General features: G+C 39.5%; 1 long non-coding RNA gene across 1 annotated transcript in view; it reads right to left on the bottom strand.

Moving 5' to 3' along the window:
• Positions 1-6,291: 6,291 nt before the first annotated feature.
• LOC119867446 overlaps positions 6,292-18,848 on the bottom strand; it is a 49,120-nt gene continuing 36,563 nt past the window's right edge. Inside the window, exons 4-5 of the long non-coding RNA XR_005383555.1 lie at positions 7,759-7,817; positions 6,292-7,161 (exon numbers count right to left, since the gene is read on the bottom strand). This is a non-coding gene — a long non-coding RNA (uncharacterized LOC119867446). The remainder of the gene's footprint in view (positions 7,162-7,758; positions 7,818-18,848) is intronic.

The raw sequence follows: 18,848 nt of genomic DNA on the forward strand, positions 1-18,848 counted from the left end.
CGCCGGCCGCTCTTAAAGGGACGCCCACAGCTCACACGCTCCTCCTGCCGCCCGAGCCTCCGCGAGCCGCTCGCCCTGCAGCCCGGGAGCCGGCGCGCTGGAGGCCCGCCCGGGCCCGAGCCTTGCACGCGTCTCCCTCGCGCGTGGCCGACCGGACGGGGTGCTCCCTTGGTGGGGGGAGGGCAGTCCGGCTCGGGGAGGTCAGCACTCTGGTCACTTTCTGCAGCGTGTGGCCCACGCCGCAGTTTGCGGAGTCCCTCACCTTCCGAGCAGGCGCTGGCGCCCCATCTCAGGCTGGCGACAAAGCACCAAGGGACCAGTTGGCCGGGGGGCGAGTCTTGAGGGGAAAGGCGAGGAGTTCAAGTGTATAGAACCGTGAAAAGGCAAAAGGAACCACGCAGAGAATCAAAGCCTGCTGCTGCTCCTCCCCTTAGGAGGGGTCTCTCCCTTGCCCTCTCACCCCACTTTGCAGGAGCCAGGGGTAGGGGCAGGCGGGGGAGCACAGTCGCCCACCAGGCGGTATCAAAGGACCTAGAGGACCCCTTGGAGGAAGGTGTGACTGTCCTCAGAGTCGGCCTGTGTGACCTTGAGCGACTGAGCCTCTGCTGCGCTTCTCCTACAACAAATGTCCCAACACCAACACGTCACATGGTTTTCAGATAGGAATTCTTAACTGTAAGAATTGAACAGAGGCGATTTAAAATCCGGGTACCCCTAGGACTTTGGCGATGAGCATCAATCTAGGGATGAGAACGTGCAAAGAAAAGGCTGCCAGACTCCCAAGACGCTTTCACTGGAGGCTTTCCTGTTCCTCTGCTTCTCCTCCCTCATAAATAGCTCCTAGCCACGGTGTTCCCCCTTTTTCGTGTTCCTTGGCTCCAACCTGTCACAAAGATTCCGGAGAGCTTACTCACTGGCCCCTTGACTCCAGCCGGCCTCCTGAAGGCATTCCTGTGTTCCTGTGTTCTCCTAGTCCCCTTGGCAGTTCCCCAAAGCCTCCTTGGCCACTGGGATGGTGAGCAAAAGGGAGGGGTGACGGGGAAGAGCTACGTGTGTCATGTAGTTGATAGGAGTGTTCAGAAAGTCTTCGGTGTGGAGTCCGCGCTATGCTGAGGAGGTTGCCAGAGTTTTAGGCTCATTCCTTCATTCATTTTGTTGGGTTTGACCGCTCTGACCATGAACAGCCTTGGCTTTGTAATTCCAAGAGACACCAACGAATCATGCTGTTATTATTTTTCTCCACCAAACCTCACTCATTCTGGCTCATCCCACTGATGGAAAAGCTCCAAATTGGAGTTGAGTGTGTACTGAAGGATTTGAATGTTCACTGTGCCAGAATTTGCTCTTGGGTCATCCACCCAGACTTCTTCCCTAGGGATTATCTCTCTTTTCAGATAAGACTCAGAATCCAGAGTTATCAGTGCACTTGTGGAAGGTTTTAAAGCACACTAGGCTGGGAAGTTCTGCTCTGTGACTGGGGATAAAGTGCCAGGAGGCTTTGCTAGAAGTTATCCCTGCATTCTGTGTCATTTCCATATCATTTTATGTCAATTAAATTCCTATCTTCGGATGCCTACTCTCAAGTAGGAATTCTAGGGAAAGAAGAGATGAATAAGCCAGGGTTCTTTTGTTGTTGTTAAAGACTTTGTTTTGAGAAAGAGAGAGCTTGAGCTTGGGGGAGGGGCAGAGGGAGAGAGAGAAGCAGACTCCCCACTGAGAAGGCAGCCTGATAGGGGACTCCATCCTAGGACCCTGAGGTCATGACCTGAGCCAAAGGCAGAGGCTCAACCAACTGAGCCACCCAGGCTTCCTAAGCCAGGGTTCTTATCCTTGGAAGTTTACAATGTTGTCAAAGAGACGAACTTAATTTATGGTACTATAAAACAAGGTAGAGAGTAAGGGACAGCCCAAGATAGGTAGGGACAGACAGGTAAGGAGCTACATGACTAGGCTCATGCAGGGGGCTGCAGGCTCACAGAAACCCCAGAGGTGGAGAAACCTTACAAAGGAGATATTAACTAGAGAGAAGGGAGCACCTTGCTTGTTATGATATTTACAAGTCTACCATGTTGGTTCCAAATATAGACAGGATATTCTCCTGATAGTCACAAATCTATTGTGATATTGACAAGAAATTTACCAAGTTTCCTTGTCAGTTTTTTTTAAATAAAAGTCTGACTATAAAATGGGTTGCTACTGAGCCCTCAGTAGCAACCCATTCAGATCCCTATCACTCTAGAGAGCTTTTTTTCTTTCCTTTCTGTTTTCACCTTGGCTTAATGAACTTTCACTTCACTTCACCCTCTTGTCCAGGAGATTTATCCTTCAAATCTGTGAGACAAGAACCCTGCGACAGTAGAATGTGGTACATGTTAGTTTCCAAGTTACTATAGACATGCAGAACCTGTAAAGATGGCTTCTAGTGGAAGGATCTAGGAAAACTTAGGGGAAGCACAATTATCGGCACAGAATCAAAAGCTTAGAGTCTGTAGCCATACCAAACAGTCTACTGATCCCCAAAACTGACCATGTGTCTTCAAATCTTCTATCTTTCTGCCTTATTTCCCTCTATACAAATCCCACATGACTTTATAGGAAGCATTTCACTGACATCTCAGAATTGCTTGAACATTGGAATCACCTAAGAATCAGGGCAAATAAATACTGCTCTCCAGCTCTCACTCAAGAGAGATTCTAATTTAATTTGTTATTAATTGGTTAATTTTATCTTATTTAATTGGTTGTTAATTAATTTTAATTGCTGAGGGGTACGGCCTCGGCATTGAGTTGGGTTCTGTTATTTTTAAGTTCCCTACATGATTCAAAGATGAAACCAAGATTGAGACCCCCCCCAGTCTAGAGTGAATACCATATTCCAAAGAGTAAGTCTATGGGTCAGTACTCCAGGTACTATGGAGGCTTGATGAGTCTGAGATATGCCATCCCTCAAATACCTGCTCCCCAAGAAGGACAATCTGATCTGCCTTGTAAGGCTGGATCAGAACAAATGCTCATGACTATAAGGTGATAAGAGCCATGCAGGATGGAGAAGTTGGTTCCAGACAATGCTCTGCCCAATGGCCTCAATCTGTGTTGAAAAAGGCAGTTTTCTCTGAGTCTCTCATACTTCTTAATGTCTTGCTGGGTATACCAAAAATGTACATTTTCTTCACCTGAGCCATTTCTTAGAGAACTGAGTCATATCTCAGCATTTCTGACTCACTAAATCTGAGGTGGAGCCTAAAAATGCGCTTTTCTAACAAATCCCTTGATGATTGGTTCTTTCCTTCCTTCCGTGAACTCTAACAAGTTCCGGAGGCTCTTTGTGCAAGATGAATAGTTTGAGAATCACTTCATCAATACAATTCCTTATGGACAGTGGTTCTCCAATTTTGTTAGGTATCCAAATACTATTAAAAGACACAGAGGGATCCCTGGGTGGCGCAGCGGTTTGGCGCCTGCCTTTGGCCCAGGGCGCGATCCTGGAGACCCGGGATTGAATCCCATGTCAGGCTCCTGGTGCATGGAGCCTGCTTCTCCCTCTGCCTGAGTCTCTGCCTCTCTCTCTCTCTCTCTCTGTGACTATCATAAATAAATAAAAATTTAAAAAAAATAAAAAATAAAATAAAACAAAAGACACAGAGAGGGATCCCTGGGTGGCGCAGCGGTTTGGCGCCTGCCTTTGGCCCAGGGCGCGATCCTGGAGACCCGGGATCGAATCCCACGTCAGACTCCCGGTGCATGGAGCCTGCTTCTCCCTCTGCCTGTGTCTCTGCCTCTCTCTCTCTCTCTCTCTCTCTGTGACTATCATAAATTAAAAAAAAAAAAAAAAAAAAGACACAGAGACCCTGGCTTCTTGAAGTAGAATCTACCCAGTCTGTAGAAACTTCTCTACCAAGTTTCCCCAGGGTTCTATATTCTCCAAAGTTTAAGAACCACTGTTATAGTTAGTGATGTTCCCACCACCACCACCAGGAGACCTTATTGGTTGTCACACCTAGAGGATTACAGTTGTATTATTGGCATCTAACGGGTAGAGGCTGGGCATGGTGCTAACCATCCCATAAAAAATGGGAGAGCCTCCTACAACAAAGAATTGTCCAGCCTCAAGTAGCAACAGTGCCCAAGTTGAGAAACCCTGGGATAGAACATAACTGCAAATCTTATTAATTTTTCTTATATCCTCAGTAGGAAGTTTAGGCCCACAGGTCACATAGATAGGCAGTGGCAGGAGTAGCACAATTCATTTTAAATACTGAAATGTAAAATATGCATGCTGCATGTCATGGAGCATTGCATGATAATAGCTCTGTGAATTTTTTAAAAAGGGAAAAGAAACAAAAATGCATGAAAGTGAGAAAAAAAAAGATAATATGGTAAAGGGAGCTATTGGGAGTGGCAGATGTTGGAGTTTCTGCTAAGATGGGTATGAACTGGGAGAGTGCGATTTCGCTTTTGTTCCCCATTCCTTACAAATTCAGAGAACAGCCCAAGCACAAGAGAATCCATCCAAAAGTTTTAAAGGGATTCAATCACTTCCTTTTTTTATTATATTTGGAATAAATCTCGACAGAAGCTTGAATTTCCTTTTGACTTCTGTTTGCAAGTCGAAGGCATCATCATACCCACTTGCTTTAGGGAACCTCCAGCAGGAAAGAATTCTTATTTTCTCCAAATCAGCATAGTTTTTCAAAGTTGATTTCTTTCATTCCTTCAAAATCTTTACGGAACAATAAAAAGTATGCTCAGACTTCAGCAGGACACTTGATCAACAATTTCTATAAGCAAATCTAATATTTGCTTATTTTGATCTTGTGTGACCAGGGCCCTTGCTTGCCCCAAACATCTTTGATTCCTTTAAAATGAAAGGAATTATTCTCACTATGCAACAACCCAACCCTGTTCAGCTGCTGTTGATGCTGGCGACAAGAGGGCTGTTTGGAAGATTTTTTTTCTTACACAAATAGGATCATCTGAAGATTTTTTTTTCCCTCCAAGTAAGTTACTGTGAGAGGCAAGGGACCAACAATATATCAGCATCAGAAAAAAAAAGGCCTCCATGGAGAAAGAGGGTGGTTTTTTTTTTTAGAAAAATTAATATTTAACTTACATTTAAAATCAAACAGGAGTTGCCACATTCCAGGACTGTCTGTTCCCTTCCAATTTCCTTAATAGCTCTGTCCCTGTGCTTACCTTAATTCCTAATTGAGCTCTACAATTCCAAATCAAACAAAACACTCAGTCCCTGCACTCCTGTCATGCAGGCATTCTAAATTCATTCCTTGGGAGACTCGCATTTTAGTTGAACGAGAAAAAAAGCGAAACAAGAATGATAATTATTCTTTAAAAAATTTAAGCTAAAAACACAATCCAGAATGAATTCAAGAGGCTCAAGTATATCCTATGTGCTGGGTGTTATGCCAATTCTTTTCACAAACATTTAGTCATTTTAGTTTCAAGGCTCTTTTTGAGTAAGACATTAGTATTGTAATTTTACCAGTGAGAAAAATGAGACTTACAAAAAAGGAATGATTTGCCGAAGGCTGCCCGTTTAGAAGTTACAGGGCCAGGGTTGAAGCCTATTTACTGCCTTTCCTTAATCTTCAAATATCTTCATAGCTCCTGTCAAAACTCTGCTTCAATTAAACTTGTACAAAGCATATTTTTTCTTTAGTCACCAACTTTGTTTTATGTTCCTCATTCAGCTAGAATCACAGACTCATACAATTTTTTTTTTTGCAAAATAAATGTGGACAGTGTGTGTGTGTGTGTGTGTGTGTGTGTAGAAAAATGTATGTACTAGACTGAGACTGAATATGACCCTGAACTCAACTTGACAGGTGACACAATGCATGTAGCAACAGTCATGATGGGGAGAGTAAATAGGCCTTAATTCATTCCTATGGAAGAGATGCTGGATCACTGTGCAGAAACACAAAGAAAAATTTGCTTATGAGAAATTCTTGGAGATATTACTCTGTATATATGGGTGATCTGTTATTCTGAAATTACACTCGTGTCCTGTCTATCTTTGAGCCCCCCTGCCATCTCCCTCTCCATAGCAAGGACTCCCCGATCCCACATTTTGGGCTCTGCCCTGCTGCAAGCTCTTGAGATTAAGTCTGGGCCCAGTCATGCAGTAATGCAAGCATGTTTTCTCCCACAGAAAAAGTCAGCCCGACTTGACTTTCTCCTACTGGCCTGCTGTGCCCTTGAAATCTAGTTTAGAAACTTAACCCATGTCTTCTCCTGCTGGGATATTAAGGTTGATGACTAATCAATTCTCCAACTTCAATTTTATTTATTTTTTTCCAACTTCAATTTTAGAACCACTTGAGTAGATGCTGAAATGGAAGCAATAAATACCCAAATATTACCTTCATCGCTGAAAAGCAGGTTTGGAGACTGTGGGTTTTAATATGCAGTAAATGGTCTTTTTATTACTTTTGCCACCCACACCCTCAAATCCAACCCATCTGCCTATACTCAGCTAGAGAACTTGTGGAGCACTACTCTAGAAGCACCTGCAGCAAGCCAGATGAGGAAAACAGGGCTCACCTCCAACATTCTACTTATCTAAGTAGAATAATGATCCCCCCCTGTTCCCCTGAACTGGGGCCCTACCTTGCCCCTGCTCTCTGTAACTGAGATCCCAAACTAACTCCCTGTTTCCAGCTGTCAGACATCACTAATGCTAGGAACCTGCCTGAACCAGCACTTCATTCTTGGCGGAATCCTGGGGAGGGAGCTTCATTTCTCCACTGTGGCATTCTCTGTCTCGTTTTATTGTCATCCCCGATCATGGCTACTTTGCTACGGTCATCTGGCTGAATTTTATCTGTTGTTTGCTGATTCTGTGTCCCTCATTCTGGTCCACCAAAGTGCTTCTGATCAGTTGTCAGGACTTTCCTTCTGGATCTGCTCTGCCTTGCTCTTGGTGCCCTCCAAGCAGACGCTCTGCCCTGAGGCCCATCCTAGGCCATCTGGCTACAGCAGAGCTCTTGGTTTCCCCATCTCTCTGGCCTCAGCTTTGTGGGGGAAGTTTGGAGAAGACCAGTTCACATTGAATCATATCTTGTACCCATTTCCAGCAAAGACATAGGCTGCCACAGTTTCCACATTTTGCTGGGGAACTAGATGGAAAGCTGCATACAGAATAATCTGGAAGAAATATAGAGATTTTACTTGGCTAATAGAAAGTTGACCTAAATTCCCTTATAGCTTTAGACTTTCATCTTTGTTCAGGTTCAACTAATACCAGTTGAGGATTCTTAGCTGGGTACATTTAATGGTTTTATTTGATCCTTGGGGTTAGAAGACAGGGAGAAAATGAAGGTATAATGCTCTATGAATTGTACAAATAAAGAAATTTGGGTAGAAAAAATTGGCTTTTTGTTGTTTTCATTGGTTTGTTTTTTTTTTTTAATTTTTATTTATTTATGATAGTCACAGAGAGAGAGAGAGAGAGAGAGAGAGAGAGAGGCAGAGACATAGGCAGAGGGAGAAGCAGGCTCCATGCACCGGGAGCCCGACGTGGGATTCGATCCCGGGTCTCCAGGATCGCGCCCTGGGCCAAAGGCAGGCGCCAAACCGCTGCGCCACCCAGGGATCCCCCATTGGTTTGTTTTTTAAAAAATGTCCACAGAGGAAATAAGTTAAGGAGGCAGGATTTGAATCTGAGTCCAAAGGCCCACTTTCCTCATGATCCCTTTCTTCTCCTATTAGAGTTTCAAGACATGAATTCTTTTTAGCACCTACCAACAGAGGCTTTGTTCTAGCCGACTTCTCCAACCTTCTGGTAGCCTCCAGATCATCTTCTGCTGGGATTACAGGGAAATAAAAAGAGCCAGATATTAGGGCAGTAAAGCCTCAGCATTAAGAGCTCCTAATTCTAGAGCTAGGTGCCTACCTCTCTCATTATTCGAGTCCATTTTGCCAACACCACCATTTTCTTCTTTTAGGACATTTCTAACACTGTCTGCATCATAAATTGTCAGATGGTACCTTGCACGCTAGCATCCCCACTTCTCTGGAGAGCAACTAAATGTGCCTCCACTGGCACTGTGAGCCTTTTCTGTTCTGCTCTCTAGTGTCTGATAGGTACTAGCAGCCCATCCAACCTGCCTAAGATAAGGTCTCTCCATGTCTCAAGAAGATATATCATCCTTCCCCATCTTAGCCCCAGAAATCTCAGCATCTCATGAACAGCCTTGCCTTGGCACATCTAGGATAAATTGCTTTTGAGGTAATAAAATGATATCTCATATATCATTTATATATATACATATATATATGATATATATAATATATATAAATATATTAATTTGAAGAATATCTAAAAATCAATGCCTCGTCATTTACCAAAATCTCATTTGTAGACACGGAAATTAATAACCCATCTGATTTACTATCAACTATGGAGTAAAAGAAAATTAGCTAAAAAGAAAATTGCATATACATATAAAACTGCATATGTATATATGTATATGTATGTATTTTCTCACATGTATATATGAGAAAAAGTTTGGAAAGAAAGAAAAATAGTTTAGCTTTATTTTTGAATAAAGAAAGGTGTGATAGGACGCCTGGTGGCTCAGTGGTTGAGCATCGGCCTTTGGCTCAGGATGTGATCCCGGGGTCCTGGGATCCAGTCCCTCATAGGGCTCCCTGCAGGGAGGCTGCTTCTCCCTCTGCCTGTGTCTCTGCCTCACTCTCTCTCTCTCTCTCTCGCTCTCTCTGTGCATCTCTCATGAATAAATAAAATAAAATATTAAAAGAAAAAAAGCAAAATGTTCTCCACAAAAACTTTCAAACTCTAAAAAACAAACAAAACAAACAAAAAAACCCTTGGTAATGAAAATAAAATTATCAAAGCTAAAATACCAAAACCATATCTTTAAAATTGATTATTTTGCTTATCACAGTGATTTTAAGGAATTCTTTCAAAAACATTGGCAGTACCCTTATAAAATCAACAATGTGCCCCCACTGGAGAACTTGTCACTCATCATGCCTCAATACTTTAGATTCTGACTTCACTACTCATTTTAATGCCCCTGAAAATAGATTCCAGCTTCCTGATTACCTGACCACCTGTTCCTCCTCACCAGCCTGGCTGGGTGCCTGCCTGTGGTTTCTTGAACCATGCTGTTCCATCTCCAGCCCACTCCTGCTGTGCTCACTTCCAGATTATCTTTTATTTGCAGTAGCTGACCATATTCAGATTGCCCAAATGGAAACTTACTCAAAGAGATATCTCATGATCATCATCCTCTTAGTCTCTTGGGAGGAAAGAGATTTACTAGATCTCAACACCATGTCTGTGTTTTAGAAAATGCTATTTGCATGAGTGAACAAAATGAATGAATTTTTATTTGAAAAGAGACATGCACATAAAATAACCCTGCACGGGAAATCAGAATTAACACACATATCCCACCCCACCCCCATCTCGTTCTGGCTCTCCCTTGTTCTAGTTGTTATATCCTGGGCCTCTTTTACCCCCATCAGTGAAGGAAGGTATAGAATGAGACCCCTGAAATTCCTTTCAGCTCTCCGTACGCTCTGATCTTTTCATTTTAAAAATACAATGTCATCACATTTCTCATAGTCCCCTAAAGCATTACTTTCCCTCTCCCCACATCTATTTCTGGGAGAAAGTTAAACTTTGGTTCCCAAGCAAATTTCCAAGCTCCCTGGGGGTCATTAAAAGTCTCAGCTTACAGAGAGCTTGTTGATTTTGCCTAGAAATATCAGTCAGCCTCATCCAGTAGAGCAGGAGACTGGAGTTATTGTTTTTGAGACAACCCATAGCTTAGTAATGATTCCAGGCACCGCAGAGTTGATCCATATGCCCCAGCTCCCTGGGGAATCTCCTACTCAGCCTGTCCAGCATGTGTATTCTCCTTCTGTCCTGTCTTTACCCATAGGAAAGAATCATGAAGAAAATCCAGGATTAAGGGAAAACAAGTAGGGACAGCTACCCTACTTTCCTACCCCACTTGATAAATGGAGAAGATAAGACACGCAGTGGTGAAGTGTCTCAAGGGGGAAAAAAACTTTAATAAATAATAAGACATATCTTAAATCTTCTTTTCTACTGAATCTTACTCCTTTAGCACTGTGTATTTGGAGGAAGTCAGAATGTAAGCAGTAAAGTGACTTGGATTGATTTACTTTTGGAGGATGGGATAATTTATAATTAAAAATTAGCATTATCTTCAAACCACTTCCAAACTCTTAATAATTATTTTTAAGGTATGGTAAAAATATATACATATATGCTTAAAAACTTTTTAGACAACTCCTTCCTCTTACTTGATGATGCAAGTTGTATAAAATATCTCCATTTTTCTCCCCACTTCAATCTTAATATATCCACAGAAAACATGGACCACTAACTTAATATTTGGTATCTGAGCGACAGCCAGACCACAGGCTCTACCCCACAAACTATAATCATAGGTTGATTTGTTAAAATAAACACAAAAGAAATTGTATAGTCAACTTCCTTCAAAGGAGACACCCTGGGATGCCACATGCTGATCCCATTTTTGACACCAATGCTTTGGGAAGGATTTGCAGAGATATTTTGCATATTATTTTATAATCGAAACTGAATTTTTACCAAAAAAAAAAAAAAAAAGCCTTCCTTAACCTATTTCCTGGACACAACTTCTGGTGGCGTGGCAAAGATGTTTCCTGACGTCAAGTGTTCTCTCAAAAGATAAAGAGTCCCCCTCTTTAAAAATATTTCATTGACTGAAGCCAGTCTTCTAAGGAGGCAGAAGCATTCCTTTTGATGCATGCTCATTTCATAGATAATAATAATCACAGATTTTCTTTTTTTTTTTTTTTTTGTTAGTCACAGAGAGAGAGAGAGAGAGAGGCAGAGACACAGGCAGAGGGAGAAGCAGGCTCCATGCACCGGGAGCCCGACGTGGGATTCGATCCCGGGTCTCCAGGATCGCGCCCTGGCCCAAAGGCAGGCGCCAAACCACTGCGCCACCCAGGGATCCCTAATCACAGGTTTTCAAGAAATAACATCACTTTAATTTTTGTAGCTCTTCATCATTCTAAAAGCCCTTCCACACATGTAAGATGATAGATGTTTCCTCACCTGGTCTGGAATCCTGGGTGTTCCCTATATAAGGGCTTTGGGTTATACTGCAAAGTGGAAGAGCCAAGATCTCACTCACCTCCAGAACAGCTTTTAGCAAACCAAAGACAACTTGCTCACCCACACCCAGGGACTAGATATTTCAAACTAATCGGTCCCTCTTCTTTTTCCACAAACTCATTTGATACTGTTGGTATTGAAACTTTAACTAGAAGGGAAACAATTTTATTAAAGCAATATACTTAACTTTCTAGAGGTATTGTTGCACTTCGAGAGATAAATTTAACCAAAATGATTCTCAAATGTGGGGATATATGAAAGAGTTTCTATTGAATGTTTCTTTCCTCTATTTTTCCCCCTCACTTCATTCCGCATATACCCACAAGAAAATAAGACCAACTAACTTCCACACTCTCCAGTGGAAAGACTGCCAGACCTCAGATTCTATCGCACAAAATTTGAAATTCTCTAGGGATCTGCTTCTGTCTTATTGTAGGATAATAGAAAAGAACAGATGAAAACAGGAGTTTATCCTTGTATTACATTTGCTTCCTCATTTAATTGGCAAAATCTATATCCCTTTCCTTGGAAAATTATGCCATAATACTAAGGCTTTTTGACAAGCCTTGAAAATATTAAGGCCCAGGGATAAAGTTTTTCATTTATTCATTTCTCTACAGTGACATTCTTCTTAGGAGGGCTTCTCATCTGACATTCTAAAGACAGAACAATGAGGACAAATTATGTATTTACCCATAATCTCAGTTCTTTTTCCCATGAATGTAGATCAAAACTTCTCAAATTTTACTGATAATGAAACAGATCAAAACCCAAGGATTTGCCTTATCCTCAGTCCCACAGTAAGCCTGGAACTAAGTCAGTGAATGAGATTTCAGTGCCTAGCTTTCTTATGTGGTGAGCCAAATCACACAGCCTCCTACTCCCATGCGTATCCAAATTTCCCACTCCCTCCTCTTCCCCTTACAACCACACTCTGACTTACACTTCAAAAGGAAAGTTGAAGAGGGTACCATGAGCATGAATCAGAGACAAACTTGCATAGTTAAATTCAAAAGATGTTCTAGGGTGAGAGAACCTTTTAAAATCCTCTAGGGCAGATCCCTAATTCAGCTGAAGACCTCCAGGCCTAGATTGAAAAGTGACATGTGAGCATACAAGCATACAGTGATCTGGTGAGTGAACTAGCATGAAAACAACACTTTTGTAGACAACGCTTTTCCCTGGGGCAAATGACCTTACCAAGGTTGAGTTTTGAGCTCTTCCTCACTGATTTCCTTAAAAGTATCATTGAACTGCCATCTGTAAAATCTTTATAGGTGCTGTACAATCCCTGAATTTTAGAATCCCTGTTACCACTTCAGCCAGAGCTCTTGGATTTTATTTACATATAATGCATTAGAAAAAAAAAAAAACGATACTGCAGCTTTGAAAGTTTGAAAAACTTTAACTTCAAATATGCCATGCTTCCAACCAATATATCCTCATGAAAGTCCAGCAAAGATGTGAGCAGAAAGACATTCCTGAGGATGAAGAAAACATATACAAAATTTCTCAAAGTTCAAAGTTGAAAATATCAGTATCATTCAACTGCACAAGATGTTAGAAGTTGCTTTGCTTTTACTTTCCATTTCATTAATGATATGCTCAGATTTCCATAGAAGAGGATATTGTTTACTTCTAGCCTATATGTCAAAATAAGCAAAGGATCTGAATCTGAATCCAGCAGGCCTATAGAGTCTGAAGATGGGTCTAAACACAGTGGAAATTCAACAAAAGGTCAGGGATGGACTTTGAACAAATAGTTTTATACTCAGAAGGCAAATTGGAGAAACTTGAGACAACAAAGACAGAGCCACTGGGTAGATCTGACCAAATTGTTTTTGGAATACCAGAGATAAGAGGAAGTGTCTCTTTATCTCAAGTCTCTCCTCTCAGTCTCATCTGACTTCTCTCATCTTCTGCATGTCATTAAATACACCGATACCCACCCAGTTACTCAACCAAAAAAAATTAAAATTATTCTTGAGATCTAGTTTTCTTCATAACCAACAGCTAATCACTCATCTTTGTCTATTTTAAATTAAAAATATATCTCTAATTCACCCTTTTCTCTTCAGTCCAGGCCACCACTCTAGAACAAATCATCATCATCTTTCACTTGGTAAATTGCAATAGTCTTCTTTCTGGTCTCCAGTTTTCATGATTGTCTACCTCCAGTTTGTTCTCCACACAACGGCTAACATTATTAAAATAATGTAAATATGATCATGTCATTCCTCAGCTTAATATTCTTCAATGATTTCCCACCGAAATTGAGAGAAAACACAAAATCCTTGATTATTCTACAAGGTAATTCATGATCTAGCCAATGCCAAACTCAGCCTTATCTTTCACAAATTTTTTCCTACTTATTATTCAATTTTACAGGACATTTTTTACTTTCTTAAATTTGTCCAGATCTCAGATGCTTCCCCCATAATACTCTTTCTCTCTTTGAAATTCTCCCCCATTCATTCCTCAATTGCCAACTTAAATGTTAGTTTCTCAGGTGGAATTTTGTTGCCTTCCTAATACAAAAACCCCCGTGATAATATATTGCATGTCACACTGCCATTTCTCTTAGTGGCACTGACCACAATGTATATGCTTGTGTTTATTTTTTTGTTTCTCCTTTACTAAGTTACAAGCTCCCCAAAGGTAGGAATCAGATATTTTGTTTGCCACTATCTACCCAGAAACTAGAACAGTGCTTGACATATATCGATACTATTCAATTGACTAATTAATTGAAGGAGCCAATAAATCCATCAATAAATAAAATGTAACAAGTATTCAGCTTATTCAGCCAAAAAACTTATGGAAGGCCTCTTTTTCAATCTCCATGGCCCCTGTAACCTCCATCAATTTGTTTTCATCATCCTCTATGACAAAAGAAAAAAGTTAAGTCCATTGGCTGGATATCTCTGACAATATCTGAAAACAATTCTTGTTGTTTCTGAGTTCTTTGTCTTTAGCAAGATTCATAATAATACATATCTCTTATGTGTCTATTATGTGCAAGGGACTTCCTTGATTTAATGGAGAATGAAAGAATAAATAATAGACCCTGTCTCCAAAAAGGACAACCTAGAAGTCATAAAATCAAACAGAGTTCAAGGTAAAAGATGACTTGTACTTTAAGAAATTCCAAAGGACCATATTATTTTTAGCTTAGGAGAGACAGAGACCTTCATGAAAGAGGAAATATTTGAGCTGAACTGTGTAGGGTCGGTAGGATTTCAGTACAGTGATATGTGAGAGAGAGAAGAGCATTCTAGGGAGATAAAAGAATATGATAAGATGTACATTTTTAGAAAAAATGGAGCATACTTTGAAAATAGAAAGGAGCCCAGTTTTTTGGGGGCCATATGTTTTGAGAAGCAGTAACATATAGCTAAAAGGAGAGATGACAGCAATTTTTAGATGCCTTTGAATCTCAAGGTTTATATTCTATTTACAGAGAATGGTCAACTATTGAAGCTCTTGCTCATGGCAGTCGTCCATTTAAAAGAGTAGATTGGAGCATGAAAAATAATTGTATGAAGTAGGGAGACCCTGAACCCCTGGAAGAGGAGATATTACTGAGATAATTACTGCAATTGCTTAGAAAATGGTACTACACACCCAAAGTAGGATGTGGTGAAGGAAAGGAAAAAAGAGCAAAATTAGGTCTTGGTTGTAAGAAAACTCAGGTATGTTCTCCATTCTGTGAGATGTCTCCAGTAGAACTGAGCCTCAACTGGCTATGGCAGTAATATGCTCCAGAACACATCCTTCACAGGCTTCCTTTCCTTTACTGTTTCCCTACCTCACTTCCCTTGCAGTTCTTCCTGGAATCACCTCTCGAATATGCTGCTTGTACTCATATCTTTGATTCAGAGACTATTTCTGGGAAAACTCAACCTAAGTCAGGTGATATTAATAATAATAGAAAACAAAAATTAGAGCAAACTGAGAGTAGGAGTTGGAAAAAAAAAAGATTTAGATTTATTTTTGATATTTTGTGTGGAGCTGGAATTTTTATTATTATCCAGACTTAGCTGAATCAAATCCATGGAAAACATAAAGTGTAATTTGAATTGATAATACAAATATTCATAAATGATACCAAATTGTAAGAATTTTACATTTGCAAATATCTTACATCTGTGCATTCAGGTTTTGTTTTTGAACATTCTTTTTCCATTAAACCGATTAAAAATCAAACACCTGGGGGCTTTGGTTTACACACATGCCAAGACAGCCTAAGATTAGAATGTAAAGGTCCTTTGAAATAACTCCATTTTTAATACCAAAAATAAAAATTTTAAATCTCTCCCAGTTTTTAAACATATAACAAATAAAATTCCAACAGAATCAAAGTTGTTGTTCTTTTTTTAAGATTTTATTTTATTTATTTATTTATGAAAGACACAGAGAGAGAGAGAGGCAGAGACATAGGCACAGGGAGAAACAGGCTCCATGCAGGGAGCCCAATGTGGGACTCGATATCGGGACCGGGATCACTCCCTGAGCCAAAGGCAGATGCTCAACCTCTGAGCCATCCAGGCGTCCCCCAGCAGAATCAAAGTTAAAAATAAAATAGATAGCCATGAGGGGAACAAGGAAAAATAAAAGTCATTTTTTGATCTAGAAGTGGGAAGGAATTTCAGAAACATAAAAGCAACTAAATTACAAAGTAAGAGATTAGTAGAATTAATTACATACTTGTAAATATTGAAATCATATATGAGCAATCAACTGTGAAAAATTTCAACATATATTACATACAAAGTATTATTATCTTTAATATAAAGAATTCTTGTAAACTAATAAAATGGATGCTTCAACAGTAAAAGACCAAAAGACATAATAGGTAGACCAAAAGAAAGATAATGCAAATGAATGCATATTAAAAAGTGTCGAAATCCTTAAAATATTCTACTTTTGCTTATCAAGTTGTAAATTTGAAACTAATAGTGGCTGAAAAGTCTATGAATTACTATGCCTATCCACACTGAAAAGGAGTGCGAGTTGGCATGGATCTATAGTCCCTTATCTACACTTCCAACGTTTAAAAATTTTTCATAGCTTTTTGGTAGCAAAACGGAATTGAACTGATAGGAGGATACTTATTGTTTTTATTTATTCTACCTAATGAGAATAAATGCATTTTGCTACAGAGATAGTAATATGTTTGATTGCATGCATTTCTCTATACCTAAAGAAGGATGTTACCCACTACATGGTTAATGTAACCTATTACCATTCTAAAATCCCCAAATTTCTAAGTTCCAAAACATATATAACTCTATGGATAAGGGATTGTGGACCTGGACTGTAGTTTTGGGGAGAACAATTTTTCAGATATTTCTAATATCTTAGGTTTTACATTTCTTTAATAATAATACATTTAGGAGCTTATTCTAAGGAAAAGTAGTCAGTAACATGCAGAAATATTTCTAACTAAGAACATTCATTGGGATGTTAAACCTAATAATAAGAAATTGAAAATAATATGAATGTTCATCAAGAGAAAAATATAAGATAAATGATGTCAACTACACTGGAATACCCATAGCAAAAGCATGCTTTCACGGAATTTGAATGACAGGTGTCAGAGCTGAGGTAAGAACAAAACACATAAGCATACCTGAAACAATAATATCAACTGTATATTTATAGAAAAATACTTGAAGGAAATTATCTCTGGAAAGTGAATTATGGGTTGTTTTAATTTTTTACAACTTTGTTTTATGAATCTTCCACAAATCTTGATTACTCTTAAAACAGAAGAAAGGGCATGCTATTTAATTATAAAATTTGAAATTTCTTTAATTATTTGAGCTCAGAAGAGGGTTTTCAAAAATAGAGGCCCACACTTAGACATTTGGACTAATATTTGCATGGCACATATTAGTTTTATGTTTTATGAATCTTCCACAAATCTTGATTACTCTTAATACAGAAGAAAGGGCATGCTATTTCATTATAAAGTATGAAATTTCTTTAATGATTTGAGCTCAGAAGAGGGTGTTCAAAAATAGAGGCCCACGATTAGACACTTGGACTAATATTTGCATGGCACAGATGCCCAGATGTAACTAACTCACAGAGGATATATTAGCTTTTGCAATTAAAATGCTTTTCACTCAGAAGTTGTCAACTAGTCTCTCAAGCATATATTTCAGGAGTTTTCCTAATATTTGTTATTTTTTATAATAGAATGGAAAAAAGGCCTTAGACATGGTTTAAATATCAAAATTAAAACTATGATAGGGAAATGAAAAGCACAGCATAAGGAATATAGTCAATAATATTGTAATAACATTGCATGATGACAGATGGTAACTATAATTATTATGGTGAGCACTGTGTACATATAGCATTATCAGATCACTATATTGTGCACCTGAAACTAATATAATATTGTATGCCAACTGTACTTACATAAAAAATAAAAATGTTTAAGTTACAATATATTTGGAACAGTACCTTAGGTTTTTAAAGCTTTTTACAATTTGTCCACCACTGTCACATCTGTTTCTTAATTCATTCTTCATGTGTATTTCTCTGATTCTGGATTTTATTAAAAAAAAATTTCCAAAAAATGCAACAAAAGGACAAAGGAAAACATAAATTTCTGAGTTCTCACAGCCTGGTATTAATAACTGTTAACATTTTGTCATTTTTTATAAAAAAAGGAATGAATACCCTCTGTCCAAAATTAAGTCCTCTATGACCATTTTCCTCATGCACTTTCACACATGTACCTTGAATGTATGCCCACTTACTGTATATGCACATATCTCTCCATGAGCAATACACAGATAGTGGTCTTTTGTGTCAGGTGGGTATTTTAATTTGTACAAAATTTTATACTATGCATGTTGTTCTACCTTTTATTTTTATTTCAAATTCTCTTTTAAGTTTTATCCATATGGGTATACACACACACATCATTGCATTGTGTAAACTACCCTACCAAATTTTGTCATTTGCTTTTCAAGCTAACCCTATAAGTTAGGCATAGGGTTAAGGTAGGGAAGACAGATTTTTGTTCTATTTTGCAGATAAGATGTTAAGTGAATTACCAAGATGTACAAGAGGCTTGACTGAAATCGCTCTGATCCTACCTAGTTTGGGGTTCAGTATTCCTTCTCCAAGAAACAGGATTTTTAGGCAGAAAAGTCAGATTTAGAGAAACATGGAAATTCATCCAGAGTTGCCATTTGATATTGCCCTTACAAACATCTGGAGATCAGTGTCTTTCCCAGGGACCAGGACAGTTGGGAACAATGACTCTAACTTTTACTAGTATCCCTTGCTTGTTGAACCTTTGACATCAATGAAATAAACTGTATGTGTGTCTCCCACTATTCTGTAAATTTTCATCAGTGAGGTAAGTCTTCCCAGGTCCTGGATGAACATACATAGCCCCTGTGGCTTCAATTCTTCAGCTATAGTTTTATGGTTACTTTCAACTTGGACATTATGTCTGCCTGTCCAAGATATGAGAAATTCCTGCACCTGATACAGCAGCTGATGGCTCTCCTGGCCAAGTTCTGGGATACTTGAGGCTGGAAACCTACAGTGGGGAAGGGGATGAGCCAAGGGTGACAAGATCCTTCTGCTCTGGCTTTTTCACTTACTCCCTAGCTGTTTATAGGTTTCTTTTCCTACCAGAGTC

The sequence above is a fragment of the Canis lupus genome, chromosome 34 (assembly GCF_011100685.1).
Source record: "Canis lupus familiaris isolate Mischka breed German Shepherd chromosome 34, alternate assembly UU_Cfam_GSD_1.0, whole genome shotgun sequence".
Lineage (NCBI taxonomy): Eukaryota > Metazoa > Chordata > Mammalia > Carnivora > Canidae > Canis > Canis lupus.